Source organism: Pongo abelii, chromosome 16 (genome assembly GCF_028885655.2).
Source record: "Pongo abelii isolate AG06213 chromosome 16, NHGRI_mPonAbe1-v2.0_pri, whole genome shotgun sequence".
Classification (NCBI taxonomy): Eukaryota; Metazoa; Chordata; class Mammalia; order Primates; family Hominidae; genus Pongo; species Pongo abelii.
In genome coordinates, this window is record NC_072001.2 from 49,721,644 (window position 1) to 49,737,395 (window position 15,752).

The window sequence follows — 15,752 nt, forward strand, 5'->3', positions numbered from 1 at the left end:
TTTGCAGGGGTTGGGGGGAAGGTGGGATGGTTCATGGGTACAAAAAATATATATAGACATAATGAATGAGATCTACTATTTGATAGCACAACAGGGTAGCTATAGCCAATAACTTAACTGTACATTTTAAAATAGGTTAAATAGTGTAATTGAATTGTTTGTAATTCAAAGGATAAATGCTTGGGGGGATGGATATCCCATTCTCCATGATGTGCATATTTCACATTGCATGCCTATATCAAAGCATCTCTATGTTCTCCCTAAATATGTGCACCTACTATGTACTCACAAAAATTAAAAATAAAAAAATTTAAAATTAAAGTAAAAAGAAAATTAATTTACTTAAATTTGATTTTCTTAAATAAGATCAATGCAATAAAAATTTTAAGACTGCATTAGATTTTTACATTAATCTGGAAAGAACTGATTACATTAGAATTTCCTATCTAAGAATGAGGACAATTCCTCTCCTTATTTAAATGTCCTGTGTCTTTCACTATAGCTTCAGTGCTTTCTTCACAGAAGTATTATGCATGTTAGAATAAGTTGTCTAGATATTTGTATTTTTCTCTCATGTAAAGTCTATCTTTAATTACGATTCCCAGTTTATATTAGTGTGAAAAAGATTATTTTGATGTTGATTTTGTATCCAAAGTTCTAAACTTCCCCCAGTTTCCTAGTAGTTTTGTTGTTGATCTGTTTGGTTTTTAGATAATCATATCACCTGACAAAAATGACAGTTTAAAATTTTTATTTCCTTATAGCATTGGGAAACACCACCAGTCTGTATTCAAGAGTATAGCAAAAACGTGTATTTTGTAGTATTCCTGATTTTTAAAAGAAGCCATCAGAGGTTACTTCAGATATTTGATATATAAGCTTACATATTTAAGAAAATATGCTTTTATTCAAAGATTAAGAGTTTTTAATCATCAATAAGCATTAAACTTTATATTTTTCATCAGTTGAAATAATTATTTAAATGTTCTCTTTAAAGTTTATTCAAATGGCAAATTTTAATAATTTATTTCCCAATGTAGAACCATCTTTGAATTCCTAACCTGTATGATTGACACTACATTTGGTAAGTTAATATTTCATGAGAATTTTTGCATGTATGTTCATGAGTAAAATGGTCCACTAACCTTCTTTTTATATAGTTTGACTATAATATGGTTAATGAATTAAGATTAATTATAAAATGACCCAGGAAGCAATCTTTCTCTATTGCTTTCAAAAACATACATGAAAGAAATTATTCCTTTAAATAATTTAAAGAAAATATCTGAAAAATCATCTTTTTTCCCCCACCTTTGAAGGGGAAAATTATTTTTATGTACATAATGCCACAGAAGTCTATTCAAGTTATCTATCCCTCACTGTACCAATTTTGATTATTTTATACATTTTAGTAATTTATTTTGCGCCTATATTTTGTCATGTAGAGTTGTTAATAAATCTTTTACTTGCTATGTTATTATGAATTTTTTCAAATTTTCTCTTTTGTTAATTTGCATATTCTTTATTTCTTTTGTTAGTCTTGCCAGTAATGTATCTATATTATTAATTTTTAAGGAACTAGATTTTATTTAAATTTTCTAAACTTTTATTATTGTCCTCTATTTCATTTACTAGACAAATTATTCTAGATTCCTTATGTCTTTCTTTTTGCACTTTTTAAGTTGAAAGATTAGGTTATTTGCTTTTAACTTATCTTGTTTCCAGATATATACATTTTAAGTAATATATTTTTCTAAATACTGCTTTAGTTCTTACACAAAAGTGAGCATTAAATATTTTCATTTTCCTGCAATTCTAAGTATTTCTAAAATCTGTTTTTTCCTTTGTAAAACAATCATTTATAGTGAGGTACTATTTTGGTTTCAAAAAATAAGAGATATCATTATGCCATTGAAAATACTAGTTTTTAGTTTATTAAACTTCTTTAATAGATAGTTTGATATATTGTTTGAAATTGAAGTTTTCATTCATAACCTGTGATTCTTTTAAAAACATTTTTGTTTGCTTCTAAAATATGACCAGAAATAGATATTTCATATATACATATGTACATATGTATTATTAGTAATGGTATTGTTCATATCTCTAAGTTCTGCATAATTTTGTTAACATCTTCAAATATGCAGTTAATTTATGTGATTCTCTCTGTAGTTTTACCAGTTCTACTTTGCTCTAATTTAAGGCTGTATTGTTAAGCATATTTTTATCATTTTTTTGTTTTAGTAGAAAACAACTGTATTTTTCTCTTTTTCCTTTACACAAATAGATTTACATATTAAAATAACTGGCCACATTTTTTTTTTGGTTTATATTTTCCTGGTATAACCTTGCCTATCCTCTTTTGAAGTTTGCTGGGTTTTTGAATGGCAAGACGCTCTTGGGTCTTTTTTGCTTCTTAAATCCAAGCTCAGAGACCATATATTTTAATTGACCAGTTAAATATTTATATCAAGACAGGAATAGGTTTAAAAGTTATTTCTAACTTTACAGTCTCAATTGTAAAAGAAGTATAAGTAAAATTCTCAAATTGTATAAGAAGACTTCAACTATTCTCCTACTTCATATTCCCAAAATTTGAGCTCAAGACTCCCATCTCTTCTCAGCATCAAAACATTGTCGCTCTCCTGTAACTCTCTTTTTTGGCTTCTAAGAGGTTCTTTATATTGTGTGGGGTGGGGAAAAATAAATGTTGTATATGACCACTTATTTTGTCACAAAATCTTTCATGGCTTGCATTTGGGCTGTGGCTTTTTAATTCAAAAGCTAAGGATTTAACATCTTTGCTGTCTGGCACCCGCCTGATATAATGGATATTTTAGATCAACAACCAGATGGAGACTGATCACTTGTTTGGGGAAAAGGAAGTACAGCAATTAATGCCTGCCCATTTCATCCACTGCACCAAGAAGTCTATTCTAATTTAGGGTGACAGTGAATGTGGTCTGGCTAGCAAGCCTGTAAAGTTCTTGAAATCAGAGACTTTCGCTTATTTTTATTTATTCAGTGCCCAGCTCAGTGTTTGGCATATCAGAGGCAACAAGCAATACGTATTGAATGAATTTCATAGTAATACAGTAGCTCATACTCCACCAATAATGTAGAAATGTCAGCTTAAAAACTTAACTGCATCAAGTCTGGGATAACATTACTGCAAAATTAATGAAATGACTAAAAACATCAAGCATGTTTTACAGACCAGCAGTCCCGAGAATTAGCTACATAATCCAAATCTGTCCCAACCCAACTGTACTTGATTATTAAATGGTGGTAACTTTCTGATGTGCCTTAAAATGTTATCAGAAATAATTCTGAGTCCAGTACCAGACAGATCTTTCAAGGTAGAAGCAACAGAATCTTCCAGGTGTTGACCTCTGCTTCACAGACTCACTCCAGGAGGATTCTGCTGATCTGGGAGCCTCTGCTTTGCTGCCTCCTTGCTTCTCTGGCCTATAGGGGACTTCCTACCATATTCTGCATGCACATGGCCTTCTCCACATTTCTCTCCTGCTCCCCTAAGATAATAGCCTGCTATCTTTGAGAAAAGGGACCAGCCAGAGGAGAGGAGCCACATACCAACAAAGTTATATTCAAATTCATTTTAATTCAAAAATGTTACAGCAATTTTACTCTACTTCGTTATAGTCTACTTATAATAAAAGTAATTGGGAAGGAACGTCTCCCAAACCTAGGCTGGAATAGAAGATTTTTGCTTAGCATCATGTCCATGACCTTCCTCTAGGAAGCAAAATTATGATTTGTGATAAAACACTTGAATAATTTTTTGATAGACCTAAATGAGATTAAGAAATTCTGGGACACTAAGGTCACCCATCCAGCTGGGTAAAAATGCTAAAAATACATACATACATACATACATAAAAACATACACACATACATATAATACATACATATATATGGGTCTAACAATAATTATCTAATCATTTTGTTAGAAGATTCCTTTGAATAATCTTATTTTAAGAACTCTTTTTCTTTAGGAAAAGTTTGCTGCGGGCTCTCCTCAAGGAAGGTAGTCTTGGAAGCCCAGTTAGCAGTGGAAAGGCAGTATTTCCAGTCCAATGGCAACTGCACAAGCTAGCAGCAGTGATGAAAAAGGGCAGGGGGTAGGGACTTCCACCAGCTATTACCAGTTGGAGGACGTGGTGAAGCAAAACTCCTTGAAGGAACTGTGGCTAGTAATCCATGGGTGACTCTACAATGTCCCCCACTTTGAGGATCCCCCTGGCAGAGAAAAGGTTCTGCTGGAATAAGCTGGTGCAGATGCAACTGAAAGTTTTGTAGATGTAGGCCACTCCTCTGATGCCAGAGAAATGCTAAAGCAGTACTATACTGGTGCAGTCCATTTGAGTGACCTCAAACCTGAAAACTGTGCAAGGATCCTTCAAAAAATGACACATGCAAAAGTTTCTGGCCATATTGGATTTTCCCTATCATAGGTGCTATCCTCTTAGGTTACCTGTCTCACTCCTACATATCGGAAAGCAAATCCTCCTGATAGGCCTTGTTGAAGTCCGGAAAGCACATCTACTTTGGAATGAAAACTAGAGACTTGCTCGGGAGCTGCAGAAATGCCCTCTTCTCGAATCCTGCCAGTTGTATTCTCCCCAGTTTGCAGCCAAGACAGTTGGCCAGACAACCACCTCAGATCTGGGACCACTGTCCATCTTTCAGATTATTGCTCCCAAAGTACCTGCTCACTGTTCTGTGTCAAACAATTGCCAGTGTTTCTTTTCTTCACTGGTTTCCACGACTACCCTTTTATTTCAAAACTTTCTGTTCATAATTGTAGTTCATATGTTATAGTGACATTGCTCTTTGTCAAAAGGCCTGCTTTCCAATACTTTTAAATGCACATTAGACATTCTTAACAGGGCAACAATCTAGTGCTGAACCTTTTCCTTTTCCATGCTTCAAGTAAAATCTTTTTAAAAATTCTGATTTAGGGCCAAGTATGGTGGCTCGTGCCTGGTATCCTAACACTTTGGGAGGCCAAGCTGGGAGGATCTCTTGAAGCCAGAAGTTTGAGACCATTCTGAGTAACATAGGGAGGCCCCATCTATATATTTTTTTAAATCTTATTTAATTTTGTTATTATAAGGAGTTTAATTTATGGAGTAAAGGTATGTACCTATTACTTAAAACTGCCAGATGATTTTTGTTCCTTGTATGTGTGTGGTAAAACTATAAAGAACTGTGCAGTCATTTCCTCCCTCTCGAGCTAGGGTAGAAGGCAGCTCTTCACACCTCGAGTCTGGCCCCTTCCCAAGTGGCACTGGACAAAAAAACTACATTTCCCATTTGTTTCTTGGAGGTGGAAAGAAACAAGGAAAGAAGAGGACAAATTGGAGTGACAGACCCTTGGTGAATTCAGAGTAATCTTTCTTTGGAAAAATATTGAAAAGTACTACTGCAGGATAGGAGTTTAGAGAAAGCACCAAAGCTTTCACTTTGGTTTGGCACCAGTTTCTAGACATTTGTTTTTTTTCTCTTCTAGCTATCTTTTACTGGTAAAATACAAATGTATAATTATGTCTGTAGAGCTTTGCCAGGGATTTTCCCTGGTTTTTTTTATTGATTAGTAAATTTTTGATTCTCCATTTTCCAAAAGTAAGAGGCTCCAACTTGGCTTTCTGTCTGCCCACCAGTAAAGTAACTTCCATACAAATGGTATTTGAAAGTAAGAGTTCTTGACAAGAGACTGTCTTCCATTTCATCTCTATTTTACCTCCCTGTCTCCAATGTGTGGTTTTGTTCTGTTTTTTCATGAAAATAAAAAAAAGTGGTAGATTTAAAAAAAAGTTTGCATAATCATTATTCTGCACCTGGAACAAACTGGGGATATGGCAAGTCCAAAGATAAACAAGCAATCATTGTATTCAAGAAGCTTATGAAGCAGATGACATCTTAACTGAATCTTTGGTTTTACTGACTCAACAAGAACCCAGACTCAGTGGAGGATACTGAGAAGTAGGGAACTGTGCTTGAAAAACTGTGAGACTTTATGTCCTCAGGTCCACTGCCAGGAAGCTGAACACATTATCCTTTTTGACCTCAATGGCAGGCTACATTTAAACATTTCCTTCTCATGTTTATGTTCTTTGACCTATTCCTGGAGATCTCATTTCCAGACACCCAGGAAAAGCTATCACATCTAAATATAATCCCAATAGAAGAATGAGTTTAGTAACATCTGATGTGTTACTTTCAAAAGATTTATTCAGAAGAGCTTGTAGCCTCTTGTTATTTTCTTTTTTGTTCAGTCCAGAACCAAAGTACTAAATGCCAGTTAATTACTCCACTGACTCAGAACCTAAAGAAGTTGTATGTGTTTAGCTGAATATCAAAGCAAAAAGAGAGAGAGAGACAGAGACAGACAGAGACAGAGAGACATAAAGAGAGATTCAACTCAAGCTGCAGATGGTACCAAGATGAACCCAGCTAAGACGTGGTTGGTTCTCTTCCCCTAAACAAGGAATAATTTTTAAGTATATCTGCCATGATATAACAGGTTAACAACATAACATTAACTATTTGCTTCTAGCTTTTAAAAAAGACAGCTTTTTTTAAGGCCTAGATAAAATTCTTGGTTCTTCATGGCTTTTTTCACAGCCTCCTGAAAAGGCAGTATTTTTCCAGTGCTGAAGGAACTCATAATTTAAACTGGCTGGTCCTGTCAAATTCAACTTGACAGAGCCACTGAGAAAATAAAGTCTATATTTCATATGATATTTACAATATACATATTTCAGGCATTACAATTATGAAACCTACACTACTTTATTTAAAATAAAACTAAATCTGAGCACACATACCTATCCAATGTCCCATGTCATTAAACACAGGTGACTCTATATAAAATGCACTCAAGTGCTTCAAGCCTTTATAGGAATTAATGAAAAGGGAGGATCTGAGTGAGCTAAAGTAGACATGAACTGTAACTTAAATAGTTTGACTTGGTATATTTTACAGGTTATTTAAATTTATGGAACCACTTCTCCAAGAGAAATTGCTTTGTGTCCTTATAAGAGGAATCCCATGCAACATATACATATGTAGTAACAAGTTAATAGTCATCCTATCCTATTATTGTGGCATTTAAATTTGTATTCTGATTGTTTTTTCCTGCTGAAAAGTTAAAATTAACATAATAATTCAGATGATTCCATGGAATAAGTGAAGTGTGCTCTTACTAAAATTAGTAGATCAGAATCTGTTTTATCAATTATTTTACTGTATGATCAATATTAAGTACACAGAGTAATGTACTAAAACAATACAATGTATATAATGTTTAGTTCTATTTAACTAAACATTCATCATCAAATCATTTAGATCAAATTTTTATAATCAACAAAGAATTCAAACCAAAATTAAGTCACAAAGAAAACCAACTTTCTGCAAAGAAAACCAATATTCTGCAAATATTTTAACCATGAAAACTTTGTTTGGTCAAAAGTATATTTAAATTAGAAACAAAAATGTTATTAACACGAATGTATTTGATAATTTTTTTAAAGTTCAAAATAAGTCATTGATGAAGAAATCATAATAGAAATTAGAAAACATTTGCTGCTGAACAACAAACATAATGTATAAAAACAAAATGTTATTGAATGCTTACATTAGAAAAGAATTAAACATTAATAAGCCAAGCATCCATAACAAGATTTGAAGAAAATAAAAAATACCAAGAATTTAAGAAAATAAAAAATAGAATAAACTGGCCAAAAGTGATAACAAATAAAGGACCAGAAAGTAATATCCTAAAAACAATGCAGTAGTAGGGAAGATTAAAAAGAAAATCAAGCAAAGAAAATGGTTCATTGGGATTTTTCTTCTAGCCAAGGTAGAGTAATAAACTCAGGAAAGTGCAAAAAAGAAAAGGAAGATGGGGGGAAGGAAGGAGGGCAGGAAACAAGGTCATATAAAAAATAAGGATTTGAAAGACACCAGACATAAATGAGATGAGCCTTGCTATCACCATTGCCACAGCGTATTGACTTGAGAATGTTTTAATATTGCAGCACAGGGAAGCAGAGCCCAGGTAAAGCCCAGCAGATTGCCTGACTTGAGGGGATGGAGCTGAGATTTTAGGAAGAATGCGACACTAGAGTTCACAAGATACAGTACCAAAGAGAAGAGATATATACACAGAGAGAAAGCTCTGGGGACCTGCAGAAGAGCCTCTTCAAGTATTCAGCACAGCACTGATCAGCCTGTAAGTGTGAGGAAACTACCTCAGGCCAAGGAAGGAAGCACCTACTCACAATTAAAGGTACTAGTGCCTGATGCCCACATAGAGCCAGGAATAGCACCTGTAATTTGTACCAGCCAGACTGGATGACTCAAGATTCATAGGGCAGAGGGCAGTGCATTCAGAAGGGTCTGGCTTCAGTAGTGGGAAATAATTATTTCTAGAAAAACCTCTTCTCCAGTCTCTCCTACAAAATATACACAAGATTCGAAAGAATTCACTTTTATTCCCAAGGAATTTAACTTCATTCCTGAACAAAGCTCAAGAAGATTTACAGGAATACAAAAATACCCAGCACCCAATAAGATAAAATGTACCATGTCTTGTGTCCATACAAAGTTTACTTGGCATGCAAAGTGGCAGACAAGCATTATCTATAATAAGGAGAATAATCAATAAATCAAAACCAACCCAGAATATAGATGTTAGAGTTAGCAGAGAAGAGCCTTTAAAAAGTTACTATAATGGCATTCCTTGTGTTAAAAAACGTAGAGACATCAAAGCTATAAAGACCCAAATCAAACTTTGAGAGGTAAAATCTGCAATGCCTAAAAGATACATTGGGTAGAATAAGTAATAGATCAGACATTGCAAGAGTAAAAGTTAGCAAAATTTAAGGCGTAGTATTGGAACTACCCAATATGAAACACACAGAAAAAATATTAATTAATAAAATGAAGACTATCAATGAGTTGTGAGAGACAACTTCAAAAAACCTGATATACATATAGGTGTAGTTCTCAAAGTAGAGAGAGAAAAAAAAAATTGAAGACATTGTGGCTAAGTTTCCAAACTGATAAAAACTATACATCCACAGATATAAGGAGCTCAACAAACTCTAAGTACAAGTTTTCCTGAAGACAATAAAACACATAATATCCAATTGCTCACACTAATAATAAAGAGAAAATCTCAAAAGTAGCCACATTATTGTACATAGGAAAAAAAGTAAAGACAACATCAGAATTCTCCTCAACAATAGTTCGAGTGAGAAGATAGTGGAAGACCATTTTAAAGTGCTCAAAGAAAAAGGAAAACATCCTGTCATCCTAGAATTGTATATTCAGTGAGCATATCTTTCAACACTGAAGACAAAATAAAGACATTTTCAGACACAACATACCCCAAAAGCTGAAAGACTTCTTAAATAGCAAAACAGCACTATAAAAATTGTTAAAGGAAGTTCTTCAGGCAGAAGAAAAATGATACCAAATGGGAATGTGATTCTACACAAGTTAATGAAAAGCACTAAGAAAGGTAATTATAAGGGTAAAGTTTTTTATTATTTAAATCCCTTTAAAAGATAATTAACTATTTAAACAAAAATAATAATACCATAAGTTGAAATTTATAAGTTATGGAAAAGCAAAATGTATGCCAACACTAGCATGTCATGGGGAGAATTTGAAGTGTAATATTATAAGGTTCCTAAAGTATATGTGAAGTAGTAGAATACCACACAAAAGTTAGATTATAAGTTAAATATGCATACTATGAACTCCAAATCAACTGTAAAAATAACAAAACAGTTAGAGTTAATAAGCTAACAAAAGAAATAAAATACTAAAATACATCCAGCCAATTAAACAGAAGACAGAAAAAATAGTACAAGGGGAAAAAGACATATGACAAATACAAATAAAATAGGAAAATGATAACTTGAGTAATCATACAATAACCTAAAACATAAGTTTTGAAAACAAACCAATTAAAAAGCAGATAATTCTTAGATTGAATGAAGAGTTAGACTTCACTAGATGTTGCCCACAGAAAATACACTTCCCTTATAAATAGAATATACTAATAGGTTAAAATAATAGAAAAAGATATGCCATGTTAGCACATGCACAAGTAAATCTGAAGTGGCTGTATTATTTCAAATTAATAAATACTAACATAAATTAATATAATTTCATATTAATAAAAAAGCTAATTCATCAAAAAGGACATAGCACTCCTACACCTTTATACTCCTTGTATCAGAGCTCCAAAATTCATGAAACAAAAAACAAAACCCAATAGACACAAGAGAAAAGAGCTGAAGCCACAATTAATAGTCAGTATTCAACACCCTGTCTCAATAAATAATAGAGCAAGTAGACAAAATATACATAGGGATATAGAAGATTTGAATAATAAACTTATTTGACATTTATAGGATACTACTAAACAAAAGCAATTGTTTTCTGAAAAATATACAATATTTACCAGGATAGACTATATTCTGGGTGATAAAACAATATTAAATAGCTCTAAAATGATACAGGTAACAAAACAGGTTCTGTAACCATAATGAAATTAAAATTAAGTAACAGAAAGGTATCTGGAAATATCCTCAAAAATTAAAAAAAAATTCTAAATAACATGAGTCAAAAAAAAGGAAAATTAGAGAATATTTTAAACTGAATGAAAATGAAAACAACATATCAGAATTTGTGAAATGTTACTAAAACCATACTTAAGGGAAAATTTATAGCACTAAATGCCTACATTAGAAAAGACAAAAGGTCTTGAATTAATGATTACAGGCTATATTTTAAAAGTAAAAACAGAAAAGCTACTAAAACCAAAAGAAGTACAAAAGAAAATTGAAAAAAAAAATTTGTTTAAAAATTAGTGAAACCAAAAGTTAATATATTAGTTTCAAATAGCCAGAAAGAGGATATTGAACATACCCAACATGAATGATAAATATTAAGCTTATTGACATGCTACTGATATGCTAATTATCATGACCTGATCACTATACATTATATGTACAGAAGCATCACTATGTTTCCATATTTACAATTGTTGTTAATTTAAAAAAAGAAAATTAAAAAAAAACAATGAAACCAAAAGTTTATAATTTGAGATCAAATTGATAAACCTCTAGACAGACTATTCAGGCAAAAAAGAAGACTTCAGTTACCTATATCTGGAATGAGAGATGTGACATCACTGCAGATTTTACAGATATTAAAATAAATATAAGAAAATATACCTAAAATTATGCCATTAAATTTGACAATATAGATGAAATGGTACTTTGAAAATGTCAAGCTACTAAAATTCACTCATGAATAAATTGAATGAATATATACATATGTATTTAAATTTATACATATAAATCACATAAGTATAAATAAAACATATGTAAATATATATAAAATTGACTTTGTAGCTAAAAGACTTTCTATGATGAAAACTCCAGACATAAATGGATTCACTGGTGAAATTCATCAAACACTTCAGGAAGAAGTAGTACTAATTCTAAATAAATTCTTCAGAAAATTGAAGAGAACAGATTACTTCCCAGCTACATCTAGACCCCATTATTATGCTGACATCAAATGCAGACAAACATGTGACTGTAAGTCTATATTCCTCATGAGCCTACATGTAGAGTTGAAACAAAATTTAACTGACCACAGTAATTTATAACAAGGGTAATATATCGCGAACCAAGTGGGGTTTACCTTGGGAACGCAAACTTGGATTAAGATTTGAGAATGAGTTAATATAAACTCCATTTTAAAAGTTTAAGAAAAACAATCAATAGATATAAAAACCGTTTGACAATTCAACATCCATTCCATTTTTTCTGATTTTAAAACCTCAGCCAAGAAGAAATGATCAACCTAATAAAGAGCATCTATGAGAAACATTTACAAGTAATATCTTATCTAACCACAAAATACCTTACTTAACCACATTTTTATAAAATAAATATCCATGAGTCCTTACCAATATAAATAAATGGTTGAGTAAATACATGGGAAATAATACATATCCCTTGCAGAAAAATTCCAAGTAATTTATGTGGATTTCCACCAAAGAGAATTATAACTCCTCACTCCTTCCAAAGTACATGCAATATGGACATGATGGAAGAAAAAAAAAAGTAACTTTACAGTGGAGAAACCTGACAAGTATATGACCTCAAGCTAGGTAGTCAAGGCTAATATCAATAGTGATGAGGCATCTTAGTAGTCTGTACTCTTGAAAAGATGTGATAAAAGTGGCATTTTATCTCTCTGATCATCCTCCCTAAAATGATAATCTCAGTAGAGTCATTAGGAAAACAAAAGACAAATCCCAATTAAAGGACCCTCTACAATATTCCTGATCAAAAGCAGGATCAAAACTATTAAGGTCATCAAAACAAACCAACCAACAAACCTGAAAAACTGTCACAAGCAAGAGGAGCCCAAAGAGACATGACTACTAAATGGTTTCCTGAATGGAATTCTAAAACAGGAATTAGGGTAAACCTTTTTCAAAATCTGAAAAGAGTATGAATTTTAGTTAATAATAATATATCAGTATTAGTTTAATATTGGTTTTGTGAAAAACACATCAAAATAATATATTAATAATAGGAGTAACTTTTTGTGTGGTATGAGTACCCTCTGTACTTTCTTCACAATAATTCTACAAAACTAAAACTATTCTAAAACAAAACATTTAAAAATACAAACAAAAAACAGCAAAACAAATGACATGAGCAGCAACCTGGAAGATCTTTAATGGCCAAACATGGAATAATGTCAGCAGCAAAATAAATAACACTATTTTAAGATTATAAAACAAATAATAAAATAAATATCCATGAATGAATACACATATAAATGGCTGAATGAATAAGTAAATGGGGAGAAGAACAGAACTCTCTAACAGAAGATTTCTAAATGATATATACATGAATATTCCCCACTCCAGGACATGGAGCTTAAATCCTCTCCCCTTGAGTGTCTTTTGAACGTAACGGTTCACTACCAAAGAAAAGCATGGAAAAGAAATAGCAACTGTAAAAAGAAACCAGCCTAGATAATCTTACCCAGGGGAATAAAATTAACATCACAAGGAATAACTTACACTAATATTATATATCCTTGAATTGATGCAATTCAAAGGATATTTCACTTCTGTAATATTCTTTCCCCAAACACATAACTCCAGTCTAATCATGAGAGCTAAAATTGAGGGACTTTCTACAAAATATCTGATTAGTATTTTCACTAAATAATTAAATATTTTGGACTAAATTTTAACTCTTCAAAAATGTTAATGTCACATTAATCAAAGAAACACTAAAAAACTATCACAGAAGGAAGGCAACATGGTATTATGAATTAGATTCTGGGACATGGAAAGTATACCAGTGGCAATCTGGAAAATCTCAATAAATTCTGAAGTTTAATTAATATTGCACCAATGCTAATTTATTGATTGTGACAATATTCCATCGTTAGAGAAGATATTTACATCAGGGGAATCTCATTGAAAGGTAATGGGTACAGTTTTATAACCTTTTAAACTTTTCTGTAAACCTAAGTTTATATTAAAAGTTGCCTCCAAGATATGAAATTAGAAATAAATATAACAATTTATAATTTTTATGTCAAAAATGAATGAAAGAAAACGAATATCTATACAAATGGTACATCTTGCTCAGAAAATAGGAAACTCAATATTGTTTAGGTGCCAAATCTTCTCAATTTTATCTATAAATTTAGTGCAATTTCAACTCATATTCCAACATGCCATGTTGTAGATATTTACAATATGATTCTAAGATTTTAAGAGAAAAAAAGAGACAAAAATGAAAACAATTATAAAAAAAAAAAAGTTGAAAGGCCCACAATTTTGTAGGTCCAATTTCAAGACTTACCAATCTTACAGTAATTAAGAAAGGTAATGCTGAAAATAAAGAAATAGGTCAATAAAACAAAATAAAGAGATAAAAATTAGAGTACAACAAATATAATCAATTGATTTTCTACAAAAGTACAAAGGCATTTCATTGGAGAAAGTATAGTCTCTTGAACTAATGACGGAAAAGTTGAACATCCATTTACAAAACAATGAACCCTGACATCATATGCCAAAATTAACTCAATATGTATTATAGCCTGAAATATAAAATATTATACTAAAAATTCTTCTAGAAGAAAGAAACAAAAAATTTGCATGACCTTGAGTTTGATTAGGTATTTGAAATAGGACTTCAAAAGCATGATTCCTAAAATAACATATTAATAAGTTAGACTTTACCAAAATTAAAACCTTTTGATCTGTGAAAGAAATTTTCAGAGAACAAAAAGACAAGCCACAGATATTGAGAAAATATCTGCAAATCTCGCATCCGTTAAAGTTGTGTAACTAGAAAACAAAAAAAATACCTAAAACTCAATAAGAAAGCAACCCAATAAAAATGGTACATCTGAATAAACTCAGCACCAAAGATATGCAATTGGAAAACAAGCATAGAAAGGGATGCACAGATCACTTAATAGAAAACTGCGATTAAAAATAAAATTACATACTGCTGCATACCTATTAAAATGACTAAGAGAGAGAGACATAAAATACCTTTCCAGTATTTTTCAAGTGTCAAGGTCATGAAACACAAGACAAGACCAAGAAGCTGTCAGAATGGAGGAGAAAGAAGACAAGATGACTGTCTTGGTCAGCTCAGGCTACTTTAACAAAGTATCGTGCTTGTAAAAAGGGTGAGAGAGTTGTCTGGGGTCATTTTTAAATAAGGATTCTAAGTCTCCTTATGAGTGCTCCACCCTCATGACCTGATTATTATCCAAAGGCCTCATCTCCAAATACTATCACACTGGAGGTTTGGAATTTAACATGTAAATTTTAGGGGCACGCAAACATTCAGTCCATTGCAATGACTCAACGCAGTAAGTGGTAGTCTGGATTGGATCCTGAAACATTGGTGAGAAATTGACAAGATATGAATAAAATCTGCAGTTTACTTAATGGTATTGTATAAATATTATCTTAGCTATGAAAGTGTATCATGATTATGTAAGATGTTAATATTCAGAAAGCTGGATGAAGGGCATATGGAAGTCTGGACACAAAGTTTGGGATTAGTTTGTGAAGGTTTTATTTCTTTATTACTAGTTTTAATGATGAGCTAACGATGGTATTTTCTCTCCTGGAAGCAACAGGAGAAGGAAGTTTCAGTAGGGAGATGTGATGATTGCTTTGCTGTTATTTCTACTTTTCTAATATAGAGAAACGAATCATAAAATAAAAATATTACTGACAATTTACTCCGTATTCAATTATGATCAATTGTCAGTTAAAGCGGTTTAGATGAACATAATTTAATATTAATGACAACACAAAAAGAATGATCTCTTCTCTTCGATGGGGGCAGTTTTAATTTTGGTAAACAAGCATTGCAAGTTTCCCAGAAATTATAACACATTAAGGCTGGAATTTTAGAGCTCCAGTTCAAATACCTTCACCAAAAAAGCTGAGTCCTAAAGTGGTGAAGGTCACAGCTTCAAGATGAGCAGAGGCTAAAAACAGTTTTACTGACTCCCCAGTAGTGTGCTCTTTCATCTTTGGCACCTGGCAATCAGGCAATGATGACCACTTAGCTGCTGTCTTAGTCCATTTTCTGCTGCTATAACACTACCACAGACTGCTTAATTAAGAAGAGAGAGAG

The 15,752-nt window shown here is 32.2% G+C and overlaps 1 pseudogene; it reads left to right on the forward strand.

Moving 5' to 3' along the window:
- The first annotated feature begins 4,091 nt into the window (after window positions 1-4,091).
- Window positions 4,092-4,614, forward strand: LOC112129116 (cytochrome b5 type B-like; annotated as a pseudogene).
- The last annotated feature ends 11,138 nt before the right edge of the window (window positions 4,615-15,752 follow it).